Here is a 16,161-nt window from a genome sequence, read left to right as displayed (position 1 = left end):
TCTTACCACAGAGATATCTCTGTACTCCCAGATTTATTGACAAGGAGAACTGTACACAGTCAGGAAGTGCAATATGACCAATCACAGAGCCCAACGTTAGCCCCAGGATGGGGGTCTGAAGATGACATAGTCTGTGCTCGTGAGTACAATGAGCTGAATAAAAGGAGAAATCCCTCTCATTTGGGTGCCTCTCCCGCCAGACATCAACCTACCCCATGTATCTCAGCTTTCTTTTAACCTTTTTGGATGCGGACCTGGAGCCTATCTGTGGATGTGAAGACATATCTAAACCAGACTCCCATGCCAAACTGAAGTCTCCAAATAGAATTATTTCCCTCTCTGCAAACGCCACTAAGCCATTGGACATCTCAGAGAGGAAAGTGTCCTCGTCAGTATTAGGTACATGGACACTTGCCAATGTCCCATTGCCCTTTAAGAAACCAATAAAGACCATTCCTATCTGCTAAGCGCTCAGTCATTTGCAACGAGCAATCTCTGTGTAATGCAACCAAAACCCCAGCTGTCTTTGAGTCGGCAGAGGAATGAAAAATGCATGGGTACATTTTGTTTCCGAAAAAACTTCTGACCGTCCTATTTATCGCATTTAATGCACTCTGCTATATGGACAAAATAAGGCATGGACATTTTATTTCAGAATCACAATTGTGATATATATATATGTCAATGTTCCTTTTACATGGCGGGCACAATGACTATATATGGAAAGAATAGTATCTTGAGTTTGCAAACCTAGAACAAGTCTGTGACGAACCTTACAGATATTATTGATGACAAAATTAATATCGTCAGTTTTGCTGTTGCTTCTGTAGTCTTTAAATTGTGTCTGCCCACTTATTTATAACTGAAATTGAAGATCATGAAGCTCAAATCCTACGCCAGCACATATAAGTCTTAACGTGGGTTGTGTGGCTGTTGTTTATAAGATTGCTACTTACAACAATGATTGTGAATAAGTCTTTAATGTGGGTTGATCAGGTAAACCATAAACATAATTAAGTCTAGCTTGGCTTTGTTCAAATATATTGCTTGGGTTTGTCCAATTGAAGGTTAGTCTGTCTCTATTTAATGATAAATGTGTCCTTATGTATAGATATTTAGTGTGCCATTAGATTTGATGATAAAGTTGTCCTTATCTATACACACTTAGTGTCCCATTAGGTCTTTGTTGAAGTCATTTCCTTGGTGAGATCAATATCTTGTGCCCATTTGGGTCTTCGTAGTAGTGGTAATCTATTGCCCTCTGTTGAATTGGTAATCTTGTGCCCTCTTCATATGTTTCAACACTGGTTGAGTGGCTCATAAGGAGGGATTTGTGTAGTCTTTATGTGATAGTTTAGCTGGTACGCTGATAGATTGAGGTAAAGTAATTTGCCATTTAGAAGTTCTGCTGAAAGAATGGGATAGATGATTATGTGGGATAAGATGTCAAGTAGATGATGGAAAAATAAACATGTAAAGAAAATGTTTTTATGCCAAACTCGCCCAAAGGCGTTCTTGGATAATTCAACTGGCGTTAACAATGGGATTCCCCTGGTAAGGTGGTCAGTCCTAGAAACAAAAAGTACCATTTGGCTATTTTGGAAATGGAACTAGTATATAAGGTCTGTATTAAAGGCCTTGTAAAACAATTTGAAATTACGAAATCTAAAGTAGCCCAGATGGGGTCTACTAGAAATAAGCTTGACACTTAGTGGTGTGATTAAAAAAAAGAGTCTTACCGTCTGGTGAGCTGCACAGCTGGTTTTGATAGCTCCAGCTGGCAAGTGGATACAACAAATGCTGATCCTGGTGATACAGCATTGTGGCAAGTGGCGGAAAATATTTGTGCTGTATGTGATGTCATCATGCACGTTCCACATGCACGGTGATGTCATTAATTATGCACGATTATGTCACTAGACGAATGGGGGTAACGGCCATATTAGGGAAGTGTCATACTTTGCGGTGGATGGCAAAACAAAAGAAGGAGAATATTAAGTGTGTAAGAAATTTAAACATGGGTAACTAGGGTGATGAGGAAAAATGTAACTATAGGTGGCTGAAAATGTTTTCATTATTAGGTTATTTTGAACAAAGGTGGGGAATCAATGATCAATTGAGGATCCCGGGCAATTTGTAATTACCTCTACTTATGTGACCTCTGGCATATGTTAAGTTGGGGAGAACGAAATATTAAAAATAAAGATGTAAAAATGTATATATATAAATATAGAGAGAGTGATGGTGCAGAGGGATGCTGGCAATATGGGGATAGGTATGTAAAGAACATTTTAAGGAAAGTTGTATAGGTAATTGTCCTTATTGAGACCAGAGAAGCACATGTCTATGGAATGTATCCATTTAGCTTCCCTCTGACGTAGGAGGAGTTCTTTTTTGCCTCCTCTTGGTGGGTTGATTTTTTTCCAGTTCTGTACATAGTAGTGCTGGGTTGCCATCCGGATGTTCTTCTAAAAAGTGGACTGCTAGTGGATATCTGATGTTTTTGTTTCTTTTTTATTTTTATTTTTTAAATATTTTTGAGAGAGCTTTACAGCAACACACATGTCGAGGCATATCATACAATCAGTACACTTATGAGACAAAATGTACACATGAGAGGGGTAGTGCATCAACAGGAGGAGGAAATAGTCAATTGCAAGACACTATATAATTCAAGAAGTTCCCTACAACACCGAAGGTGAATCACTACCAGATGAGCTCTCAGCCTGGTTGATAAGGTAACTGTTGAAAGCGGACCATATGTTCTTGGGACGAGAGTGCACAGGGAGCATACTGAGGTATTCTTCTTCACAGGTTCGGGACCAGGTGAGTGCATTGAGCCATTTCTGAAAGGTTGGGGGGCAGGGGCTCTTCCAACACTCGAGTACACATTTCTTAGCCACCATGCAGCTTATATTTAAGAATTTAGCCATTCGTCTAGTATCATCGGTATCCCACACCCCAAACAGGACTCCCAGTCGGCTAGGGTCATTCACTGTGCTGGTGATCTCGGTGATAGCCTTCAAGACCCCATCTCCCAGCTTGTGACATGCCCAGAACATGTGTAGATGGTCTGCCCCATCAGCCCCGCAGCACACACAGGTGTGCAAACTTAGAGATCCTGAGAGGAGTGTAGTACAACCTATTCAGTAATTTAAACTGCATGACTCAATAACAGAAATTGAGGGATACCCTAGTAGTATGAAAGCACATCTTTTTCCATAGATGGTCAGAGACATCAAGGCCCAGTTAATCCGCCCACCCGGTGCGTGCTTTGGAAGGCCGGGTAGGAGCCTCTGCCAGTAGCAGGTTATATAGAGCGGAGACAACACCACGGGCACCACTTGAATTGGCATTGTAGGCAATCTTTGGGTTGTCAGGAGGCTCATCGGGAAAGGTGGGCCTACTGACGCGGAAGGCAGCGTGAAGCCTATAATATTGTAACATCTCTAGTGCAGACCCACAGTGGCCACGTCTCCATCTCTGTGGGTCAATGAACTTCCCGTTGGGGAAGAAATCAGTTAATGCCTGATAGCCCAGAGCACCCCAGTGTCGGGCCAAGGCTGTGTCATGTGTGGGTTCCAACCCGGGGAAGTCCCAGATAGAGAGCCATTTATAATAAGGATGGGTTTTAGCAGTCGTGTACAGGAGAAGATTCCAAGCTAGCAGAGTGGCCACCCCAGGATCAAGAGGGGAGCCTGGCACATAATCCTGGTGGAATATCAGGGTCATAATGTTAATTCCAGCTGCCGCTATAGTTTCCAACTTAACGTGCGGACGAGTCAAGAAGCTAGGGTACCAATAATTGGCATATTGGGCTTGTGCGGCTATCCAGTATAGTGTTAGGTCCGGAGCTGTGAATCCCCCTTTCTTATATGGGAGTGTTATGTCCAGCCACTTCCTGTGGACCGCACCCGAGTGCCATAAGAACTGTGCGCATGATGTATGCAATCTAGCGAAGTATTGTTTCCCGGGCCAGATGGGTACATTGCTAAAAACGTAAAGCGATTTGGGGACCAGAACCATCTTGATGAGGAAGAGTTTCCCAGCAATTGACAGCGAGAGAGAGCGCCATTGCAACATTCTAGACTCAGCTAGTTGTGCTACGGTCGAGTAATTGTCTGCCAGTAGAGTGGACTTGGACAGGGACATCCAGACTCCCAAATACTTGATTCCGTCGGGGTACCAGCGCAGTGGATATTCCGAGGCAGGTTGTTGGGTGGCGTGCGTGAGTGGAAGAATCTCCGACTTGAAGTAGTTGATTGTGAAACCCGAGAAGGTGCCTGCGCGTGGGATATCGCTCAAGACGGGGTCAAGGTGGGTAGCGGGGTCTCTGAGATATAATAACACATCATCAGCATATAAAGATATTATCTCGGGTGAATCTTTCAATCGTATTCCTCTATGGGTATGGCTCGTTCGAATATGGTCTGCCATTGGCTCTATCACCAGTGCAAAAAGGATCAGGGAGAATGGGCAACCCTGTCGGGTACACCTGAAGAGTGTGAACAATTTAGATGTTAAAGAGTTGACCGGGACTCTCGCTATTGGGGTAGTGTATAGCAGTTTAATGTATCTGATCATGTTGGGGCCAATCCCCATTGTCTCTAGAACCAGCCACATGTATTTTCATGAGACCATGTTGAATGCCTTTTGAGCATTAAGTGTGATCGCAACATCGCTCGAGTCCTGGTCAACTCTGGCCATCACATTGAAAAGCTACCGAATGTTGTAGGAAGTTGATCTCCCCGGTACAAATCCCCCTTGGTCCTCATGGACCAGGTACGTCATGATCGGGAGAAAGCGGTTCGCTATTACTTTAGCAAAGATCTTGTTGTCAATGTTCATGAGGGAAAGGGGCCTGTATGAGCCGCATTCGTCACTAGGTTTGTCAGGCCTAAGTAGAACCGTAATGACAGCTTCATGCGGGGAAGGGAGGGAGGACAGATAGACGGAGCGATTTATCCCAAACCTCCAGCAATTTGGAAGCGAGGATAGCAACATGTTCCTGGTAAAACTCAGGGGTGAGTCCATCGGGGCCTGGTGCTCTACCCTTTGGAAGGTCAGAGATGGCCTTGACTATTTCTTCCAGTAAAATCGGGGAATCTAGTTGGTCCCTGGTTGCAGGGGAAATGCGTGTTGTGGGGATCTGATCAAGGAAATCTTTCATGTGCTGCTCACTATGTTCCAGGGATAAAGCATAGAGATTTGTGTAAAATTCAGTAAAAATCTGTAGTATTTGCTAGTCTGACCATAGTGGAACACCCTGTGCGTCTTTGATGGACACAACCTGGGCCTGGCCCCATTCCCCTCTCATTAATTTTGCTAGCGTCTTACCCGGTCTATCACCCTCCCAGTATTTCCGTGAAGTTGGTGGGCGACTGAAGTATCAAACCTCCCTCATGGCATGCGTCTCAAAGCTCTTGAGTTTGTCACTGATTTGTGCGAGTTTGGCAGGGCCGGCTGCTGACAAGCAATCCCGCTCCAACTCCCGTAGTCTGGCTTCAGAACGATTGAGGTAATTTCTAATAGTTTTCAATACTCCCGCCTCCCTCGAGATGGACATCCCCCTGATATATACTTTAAAAGCATCCCAGCGAACCCCAGTGGTAGTGGCCTGTAGAGAGTTACATTCAAAGAAGGTCTCAATGTCTGCCAGTATGTCTGCCTTAAATACTATATCAAGAAGAGCAGCAGACTTGAAACGCCATGTGCCACAATTAGGGGCGGGCATTCCAAAGTCCACCGACAGTGTGATCGGGGCATGGTCAGACAGCGTGCGTTTAAATATTTGCACCTCGTCGACCCTTCCCATCAAGTCACTAGACACCAAGAATAGGTCAATCCTGGAGGAGCTTTCATGTACGGTTGAGTAATAGGTATATTCACGCCGCTGGGTGTGGAAAGCTCTCCAAACATCTCGGATATCAAGTGTTGTACTGTGTATGTGTAGTCTGTGTGCCGTACGGGACATGGTTCTGGGTGTAGTTCCCGTTCTGTCCAAGTTGGTATCAAGTATCAGGTTCATATCCCCTACGCAGATGATCTGAACTCCCACATAGCCCAATAGAATAGAGGCGATGGCATCAACAAAATCTGGGGTGTCTACGTTGGGACCATAAGTGTTCACTAGGAGGTATTCCCTATTTACCATTGGCAGGAGCACTGAGTAATCAAATCCATAGTCTTCAAAAAGCACAAAATGCTGGAGTGAGATTGATTTTTGATGTAGCAAAGAACACTCACATATCTGGTCTCCGCCGATCATTACACTGGCTGATAGTGGAAGATCGGAACAAATTTAAGACTGGTTGCCTGGTCTATAGATGTTTGCATGGGATGGCACCAGTATATCTGATAAATAAATTAAAACAATACCAACCCACCGCACCCTTAGGTGATGAGTTTTAGATCAGGTCTTAAAACCCATCTTTTTAAATAAATCCAAGAGTTTGGATCACTGCTCAGTTTACGTTTGTTCTAATATGACCCAGATGGGCTTGCCCGCTCCCTTTTCATTGAATTTGTTTAATCTGCGCCAGGATACGATTTAGTTCGCTTTGTGTGCATTCATAAATGTTTCAAAATTCAAATATACCTGCCTTTGGGGTCAATGTAGCTCTTCCAGAGAGAAAATTGAATGGATGTATGAATCAATGTCAGCACGCCTCTGGCATGTGTAGAGTAGGTAGTTTAGTATCTATTAGGCCCCCAGGGAGGTGCAAAACTCATCGCCAGGCGACACCAAGAGTGATTTTCCTGCAATATGAGTATGTTGATACCATGTCTTTGAGCGTAAGCCGTAATCCTGCGGGCCTTGGTATAATTACTAAATCCCTGGATGTTGCAGGACATTATTTTTATGGACATTTAATTATCCTAGGGTACATCCCAGCTGGTACGCCTTCGCGTGTACTTGTGGCTAAGAGTATTTACGTCATGACGCCCTAACATAATGTGGAATGCTGTTCCGCCTCTGCCCTTTTCAATATAACTTCCCAAAACAATACCTCTACCCTTCCCCACCACCCCATCACCATCACCGCTGGCAGTGTCCCCATCCTCCCACCTCCCAAATATACCAATAGATCCCTTAAAACAGGAGTCAGCGGGCCAATTCCAACATGGATCAGCCACACTGCTGGCCCAACAGGGGCCAACAGCTAACAAGTTCTCTAAAATAGCCATTGCAACTGTAGCGGGGTGCGCTGTTGCCGTGCAGTCAACTTAAAAGGAGCAATGAAGTACCGGCCTGGTACTTAGGGCCGGCAATTAGAACACAGTTTCCATTGTATTGACACATGCCATAACAGGGAACAGTAGTGCAGTCACTCCGAATGTGGTCTTTCAGGTGCAAATAACATAGGCGAACCAAAGTGCAACAATGGGTAGGAATACAGACTGGTGTCCCATTGTAGCTGGCATAATATTCACAGAGGAATGCCTAGTGTCAACCCAGACAACAAGATGCACCACAATTCAAGACACTATTAGTACGTGTGATGAGAAGCATGTAGATTAGATGGTGCAATCCACTCAAGAGTCAAAGGATAACAATCACCAAACCCCCAGGGGGGTCAAGAGCAACTCAGCTAAGGCCTAGTCAGTGTCCATAGGGTCTACGGCTAGATTGTTAAGGGGTATCCGTGCCTCGATAAAGGTCACCACTTCATCCAGGGCCGTTAAGTCAATCATTGTCCATGAGGTCTGCGGCCGGATTATTGAGCGATATCTGCGCCTTTATAAACTTTACTGCTTCATCAGGGACTGTAAAGAAATATAGTTTCTCCCTGAAGGAGAACGTTAGGCGTGCCGGAAACAGCATTGCATAGGTGATGTTCTGTTCCCTTAGCATCTTTTTCACACCAAGAAACTGGCGCCTATCCTGTCGCACTCCCACAGAGAAGTCAGGGAAGATCCTGATGGTATGGGAGCCAAGGCAAAGTTTCCCCTTCTCACGGGACAGATGGAGGATAAGATCCCTATATCTATAGCTCAGAATTTTGGCGATGACAGGCCTGGGGAAGTCACCTGGCTTGGGACGTGGAGACAGGGCGCGGTGAGCTTGCTCAACGGTGAAGAAAGGGGACAGTTCAGCATTGTCCAACAGTTCTTTGATCAGGTTTCAACTGCCAGTTCCATGCAACCTTTAAGAGCATTTTCTGGGACACCTATAGTTCATATATTGTTCCTACGGGACCTGGACTCTAAATCGTCGCATTTCGCTTTAACGAACTTCATGCCCCGGGTAAGAGAGGCGACTGTATCCGGGAGAACATGCAATCCTTCCTCCTTGGCTCCATTTTTGCACCCCGCATCAGTGATCCTGCTGCCAGCTTGATCTAGCTGAGATTTGATTGATGCGACGTTAGCGTTAATATCATCAAATCTTTCGTGGAAGGAGGCAAAGTTCATGGCTATGGATTCCATCATCACTGTGAGGTCAGGAGCCAGAGTATCTGAGGGTGGAACAGGCTCTTCCTGGTCGGATGACGAACAGCCCGTCTCCGGCCTAGGCGTCACTTTGGCAAATGTATCCATGGCACCCACTTTGTTGGCACCCCGGGATCTGTTCGACATCTCTATTCAGGTAAGAGTGTGGTTGAGTTCAGATAGGTGAAGTCGAGCTGAGATGTTATTACAGGCTGCCTGAACTAGGATCATTCAGCTTGCAATGGTCACAGCAGGTGATGGTGAAGGGCTGAGGAAGGAGTACAGTATGCCTAGGGCAGTTGGTAGGAGCTGGTCCGTTGATTATGCCGTGTCTGTGGCTGGTCGGTGCATGTCGCTCGAGCTAGATAAGTCTATGTGCAGTGGTCGCCACAGTTGGTGATGAGAACCAGGGGTGGAGGCACTGTAGAGTGGGGGACACCAGCTATAGTCAATTCACAGGTCGCTGAGTGGCCATGGCTTGTCAGGCAGTTCAGTATGGAGGGAGTCAAGATGATAGTGGGACCCACCCAGCAGGATCCAACTCGGGAAGATGGGGATACCAGGGATACAAGATACTGGTGCAATCCTCCACCCCCAGCTCCACCACAGGGGTGTAAGTGAGGTATATGTATATACTGCACTCTCCTTAAGGCCCTGAGATGATCGGGTTATGGCAAGCAACCGTGCATGTAGAAATCCATATGTAGATGGTGTGTAAAGTACAGTAGATCCGTGGTGGGCCCGTGCGGTGAGGATGATCAGAGGAACCACAGGGGTGGTATGTATGCAGTATGAGGGTTGTTGAAGCAGAAAAGCATGCACACAAGGCCACTGATTGCAGCCAGAGCAGGGATGGTGCCAGCCGTGACGGTAAAGCTGATCTACACTGGAGGAGAGAGGAACCCCAAGCAGCAGCAGGCCACACACTGATCCAGGGACTTGGATGAGGCCAGCACTCATGCAGTGGTAGCTGTGTCGTTAGGAGCCCTGAGGTGCCACGGGGCAGGAAAGTCAGCACCCCCATGCGTTCAGCACATCAGCGGGGGGGCCAAAGATGATAGGGGGGCCACACTCCCAGGACCCCACATGGAGCGACGGTGGGGAACGCTTCCAAGCAGAGCCCAGGATCAGCCTGCGATGCTCAGGGTCCAGAAGGAATCAGCCGCGGCTGTGGCACAGCCCGCCCCAACTTCCCCTGTCCGGATGAAGGTGCCAGTCGGGCTGCAGCAGCATCAGAAATGGTCCACAACGCACTCTGGACCGAGTCAGAGGCCCCAGGAGTACATGGGCCACCTGCTGCAACCAGCAGGAGCTGGCACGGGTGTAATGACCTATGATGTGAGGGCTGTGGGGCACCTGAAAGAGGGCGACACAGAGCGCAAGCACTCCACACCTCTTAGGGCGGCGGCGCAGGCAGACCACGGGTCCTCCGTACAGGACTCTTTGTAGGTTGAACGCTCGCCCCACAACCAGGGCCAGGAGGGAACCGCAGGTAAGCCACCGGGGGTTACATGCTGAGGCGGCACCAGTAGATGGGGAATCACAGTTCCGGGTGCCGGTGAGTCCAGACGCCACAAGTTTGGGCGACCTCAAATTGTTGCGGGCAACGGCCCAGATCAAGCCACGGCCCCGGGGTGGCCGCAGCCTCGCAGGGCACAGGAAATCCCACAACGCCAAATATGATCGGCCACAGTTTGGGTATGGAAGTCGGATTTTCTACAGGATTCGGAGCAGAGGAGCCTCAGGCACTTTACTTCATATGGTGAAAGTCATGGCTGTCAGAGATAGAGAAATACGCAGATTTAGTCGGATTGGCGTTGAAGGTGCATTGAGCTTACAAGCTAAGCGGCCATTTCCCAGGCAGCTCAACAGCGCCCATGATGTCTTTGTTTCTAACACTTGTAAAGTGTTCTAGTATTCTAGTTTTCATTTTGCATATACTGCTGCCTATGTACATAGAAATTGGATTCCATATACTACATAGTTGGTATTACACTCAACCAACTGTTTAATGTTTGTCTCAGTGCCATTTGGTAAGTTGATGGTTTTAAAATGATTATTCATGTTGGGACAAATCTTGCAGTATCCTTATTTATAGTTCCCTGTGGTCTCAGATGTGTTCCAGGATGCTTCCACTGTTTGGGGTTTCACTTTCGTTCTCACATAGCTTGGGCTCAACTGGTTCTTGATGGTTTTGGCTTTTCGAAATGTAATAGATGGTCTGGGATCAATGTAGTTTTTAATGTGATTGTCCAAATGTAGGATATTCCAGTGTTTCGCTAGTATTTTTCTGAGAGATGAAGCATTAGAGCTATAGGTGGTGATAAATCTCATAATGTTGGTTAGAGGTTTGGTTTGGGGACCCTTAGTTTGAAAGACATCAGATCTTTTTTTCAATGTGACTCTTGTTTCTGCTTTGTTAAGAAGTTTATTGCTGTAGCCTCTTTATTTGAATTCAGTTTGTCTACTAAGTTTGTGTTGGTCAAATTTGGAGGGCTCACTGCAGTTCTTCTTTACTCTCAGTAGTTCTCCGCATGGTATATTGTGAGCAATGTGTTTTGGATGGTTGCTTGAAGCATGTGGTGTGCTGTTTCCTGCTGTCTATTTCTTGTTCAGGGTGGTTTGTATGGTGTTATTGTTAACGCAGATGTTCAGGTCCAGGAAATAGATGCTCTCAGAGCTCTCATTCATGGTCAGTGAGATGTTGTAATCATTGGTGTTGAGGTATTTGACATATTGTAGAAGGGATTCTCGGTCTCCATCCCAAATGATTATGATATCGTCGTTGTAACAGCACCAACAAATGACTTGGTTGTTGTCGTTGAATGCTGGGTGTGTCCAGGCATGCTCAATTTTGAAATGGCCCATATATAGGTTGGCATAGGATGGGGCGTATTTTGACCCCATGGCTGTTCCTTGTTTTTGCTGGTATATTTGTCCGTCAAAGCACAATATGTTGTTTGTAAGTGTGAATTCCAACATCGATGTAATGATTCTGTTGTGTTCACAATATGAAATGGATCTTGTTTTGAGAAAATAGTGGTTTCTATGCCCTTCTGAAATTTCATACTGGTGTACATTGATGTGACGTCTACTGCCCATAGTCTGTAGGTGTTAAGCCAAGTGATAGAATCTAGTTGTTGAAGTATATGGGTAGTATCTTCTATGTAGGAACCCAAGCCTGAGGCTAACGTTGTAGATGGGTGTCCATATAAGCGGATATTCTTTCGGTCAGAGATCCAATGCCGCTCACAATGGGTCACAATTGATCATACACTAGTTCCATTTCCAAAATAGGCAAATGGTACTCTTTTTTTTTTTTCTAGAATTGACCAAGCTACCAGGGGAATCCTATTGTTAACTCCGCTCGAATTATCCAAGAACTCCTGTGGGTGAGTTTGGCATAAAAAAAATGTCTTTACATTTTTATCTTTCATCACCTACTTGACATCTATGCCCACATATGCAGGGTTTCACATATACATCAATCCCATTCTTTCAACAGATTTTCTAAATGGTAAATATCTTTACCGCAATTTATCAGCGTTCGAGCAAAACTATCGCATAAAGACTACACAAATCCCTCCTGATGAACCACTCAATGAGAGTGGTGAAACACATGTAGAGGGCAAGAGATTACCACTTCAATGGAGGACATGAGATTACCACATCAACGAATACCCAAATGGGCCCAAGATATTGATCTCACCAAGGAAATTACTTCAACAAAGACCTAATGGTACACTAACTATCTATACATAAGGACAACGTTATCATCAAATCTAATGGGACACTAAATGTCTATACATAAGTACAACTTTACCATCAAATAGAGGAAGACTAACCCTCAATTGGACAACCCCAAGCAATATCTGTGAACAAAGCCAACCTAGACTTAATTATGTATATGGTTTATCTGATAAACCCACATTAAAGAATTATTCACAATCATTGTTGTAAGCAGCAACCTTGTAAACAACAGCCGCACAACCCACGTTAAGACTTATTGAAAGAATAGGGTTATCCCTCTAATGTGCTGAAGAATTGCTTAGCGGCTAATCACGTTTCATGCACTGGCCGCTACTGGCAGTTTTGTAGCTACCGTCAACCATGGGGGTGCTGATGTTTTGTTGTCTTATGCCTTACAAATACACGGAATATCCATTTAGAAATGCATTGAACTAAGATTCTGAAATATTATAATGGAGGCAGTATGATTTATGAGATCATGCATTCAGGCTAACAGTGATTGTAGACCTATGTTAATGAGAGCTGACGTCACATGCCTAGCATGCAACATCAGACATCTGCCGACCCCTCGTGTCCGGCTAACTATCACCCCATCTCTATCACTACCTTCCTTGGGAAACTTCTGGAGAAGCTGGTCTTCCCCCAACTAACCAGGCATACTTAGCTCGTTGGTTGCCTACACAACCATCAATCTGGAATTCGAGCATCCAGAGGCACAGAAACTGCTCTGCTGAAGACCCGTGAAGAATTGCTTGCATCTCTTGGGTCTCACTCACCCGCTGTGTCATTCTACTCGATCTCTCCCTTGCTTTCGATACAGTCAACCACTACATCCTCATAAAACGGATCCATGATACCCTTGGTATCTAGGACTGGGCACTGGACTGGTTGACCCCCTTCCTCACTGACCCGTCCCTCCCTGTTAATCCTGGGTTCTTTTTCCTCTCCCACCTTTATCTCCAATGTGGCATTCCACAGTGCTCTAACCTTTCACTCTGGCTCTTTAACATCTATCTCTACCCGCTTGCTCACCTTGTCTCCACTTTCTTCCCGCACTTCCAGTGTTATGCAGACAACACCCAACTCTTCTTCAAACTTCCCTCTGAACCCCTTCTTACTTCTTCTACCATTCCTGACTGTCTATCTGCTATCCAGTTCTGGTGTGCCTCTAATGATCTCTGACTCAATGCCAGAAAGATTGAGATCCTTCCTATTGGGAGTCCTGCTCCTTCTGTCAGATAAGTCAGAATTGGGAAATGTTTATTAATCTCTAAGACTCAGCAAAAAGCCCTGAGGAGAACTGTTGGTCGAAACACGTGTCAGATTTTGTTGTTGCATTCTTTGTATGATATGGATATTAAACTACAGTGTTTGCTTTATAAAATATAAAGTGTTGAGGTAGTATCATCTGTGTATACTTTAGATTGACTATTAGACATCAAAACTTTATTCGGCCATCAACCCATCAAAGTACATCCTAAACAACAAAACGATTTGATCTGAGCAATACATTATCTCAAGCAAAAGAGTGCAGAGCCCTCTTTCCTTTTTCTCCCCTTCTCCTTCAACAGTTTCTTTTTCTTCAATATTAGTAGGGCGCAGCGTTTAGGGTAACCTTCCGGTACCAAATTACTAACTATCTCTACTCCATATTGAGATCCTTGGTTATTTATCACCCCCAGCCCCAGAGGATCTTGGTTACACCCCAAAAACTGATGGATTTCTTTAATCAGAAAATAGGCTTCACCAGTGAGGTTGGTAGGGCTACAGTCTTTGCCTGCGAGGGCTCTGTCTGTGTCAATATCATGCTCCACACCATGCCGAGGGGTGCAAGTTTTTCAGGACGTTGAATGTGAGTAGAGGCAGGGGAGAACTCCAGCACATCCGTAAGGGATATTCAATCTAGCCTGGGTAATACAAAGCAAGTCACAGTCACTGCAACCCCCAGCCCAGCTTTCTCACTCTCACCTCAAAGTGCTCTTCCGATGATAATCCTCTCTCACAAAGTGGCAAGGTTGTAGAGTTCAGCAAAGTCCCATGCAGGATCCAGCACTTGAGGTCAGGATATGGGGGCCGCTCAACCCTGCTCTCTCAGAACACCCGTGCGGGAGCCCAACACCCCACACCCTTAGACATCAGTGGGCTTGAGCCCTAGTGGGGTAAGTAGTGAGTTTTCAGCTGCTGGGGGCGTGGCCTAGAATCTATGGATGGAGGCCCTCCTGGGCCAAGGCGAAATGAAGCAGAATGCCGCCACACACCCTGCACCCTTAGACTCCGCGGGCTACCATATGGATATTAAAGTACAGTTTTTGCTTTATGAAATATAAAGTGTTGAGGTAGTATCGTCTGTGCATAATTTAGATTTACTATTGGGCCAACAGGCTTTTTGAGAGAGTCACAACTGAGGTTTGGAGGTCAGGAGTGCATGGGAACAGTTTCTTTCTTTGCGTATAACAGGTGGTTGATTTCCAACTCCTTCTTTATTCTCCTTTATAACCGTACTGCTGTACCTCACCCTGCAACGTCACTTCCTTTTTCCTTCCATCTCAATTGCGTCCCTCCTACAACATAACGAGGAGGACTGCATCCTCAGTAAGACTGACATCGCAACTCCCCCCCGCCCTTTTTAATGAAACGCTCCAACTACCCCATTTTCTCTACTAACTTAATGGGTCTGATCCAGATGCCAATAGGTTGTGCGAATAGGTTGTGACTCACGCAACTGTTCCATATTTGTCAAAGGTGCTGTCCTTGTGATCCTGTTATGTTCTCTATCCGATAGCTCACAGTCACCTAGATAGAATGCATCAGAGACAATTTCACACACATTGTCACCCCTTGCATGAGAGCTCTTCATTTCTGCTTCGCACCGTTTGAAATGGGCACACATTCCTGGTAATTTTTCTTTCATCGTCAACCGCGGTCGTCATTGTTCCTCTTTGGTTTGTTATTGTCAGAGGTTCAGGATGAAAAGATCTAATCTCTTTCCTTCTCTGTGGTTGCTTTAGCACCACACTACCTCCTACTTAGAGGTTGGACTTGCCTTCCTGTCCTGTCGGCATCTTAACTTTTGGAATTCACATTCTTCTCTCAGACTTGCAGATCCTCTACATATCGGTTATCCTCCAATGAGTCCTGATCATTGTTCTGAACATTATCTCAGATGGGCACTTCCCTGTGGTGTTATGCGGGTTGTTCTGGTAGTTCCTCAATAACTGATAAAGCATTTGTTCCAGTGGGTGGTTGGTTAAATGAGAAATTTGAAGATCTCTCTAGATGTTTGCAATGAGTCGCTCAGTTCCATTTGTCTGTGGACATGATAGTGTGACCCTGCTGTGTTTGAAGCCCATGTATGCTGCAAAATTCATAAAGTGTTGACTTTTTAATGGAGGACCATTGTCCAATTTAACTATTTGTGGTATTCTATAAGCTGTGAAAATTCTGTTTAGTCTGGGTTGACACTGGAAGCAGCTGTAGACAACACTATATCAGTTTCGGGGGAATTGTGCATATTCATATAGCACAACACTGATTCCGTTGGAATCAGCCTTTGGTCAGGTGTTATTGAAAGAGCCATGTTTTGCGAAATTGGAGAATCGTGGTGGCATTATGAGCTGACACCAGGATCTAGTTCCAGAGGGTGGGTGAATGACAAGAGAAGGATTGTTTTAGGGTCCTCTTTTTTTCTGACACGTGATTCAAGACGGTTGTTCGATTTGCTGTGCAAGCAGCGTGTGTCACTTGATATGTGGTGCTGAACCACCAGGTACACTGGTGTGCTACTCGTGACTGCTTTTTAGAGGATACATGCAGTCTTGAACAGTATCCTTGGCTTGGCGCGGAAGCCAATGTAGTTTGCGTAGGATGGAGTAATTCAGTGAAAATTCTGTGCTCCTGTAATAAGAAGTGCTGCAGCATCATGATGTACAGCTTTTAGGGGAGCCAAGTGAGCAGATAGGAGAACATTTCCTGCATCAA

General features: G+C 45.4%; 1 protein-coding gene across 2 annotated transcripts in view; it reads left to right on the top strand.

Moving 5' to 3' along the window:
• DTD1 (D-aminoacyl-tRNA deacylase 1) overlaps window positions 1–16,161 on the top strand; it is a 1,185,117-nt gene that overhangs the window by 791,863 nt on the left and 377,093 nt on the right. The gene's annotated exons all lie outside the window — the stretch shown is intronic.

This window comes from Ambystoma mexicanum, chromosome 4q, assembly GCF_040938575.1.
Source record: "Ambystoma mexicanum isolate Mex_15411 chromosome 4q, UKY_AmexF1_1, whole genome shotgun sequence".
In the NCBI taxonomy this organism is placed as follows: Eukaryota; Metazoa; Chordata; class Amphibia; order Caudata; family Ambystomatidae; genus Ambystoma; species Ambystoma mexicanum.
The sequence above is the reverse complement of the archived record's forward strand: the minus strand, read 5'-3'. Positions and strand labels throughout refer to the sequence as shown.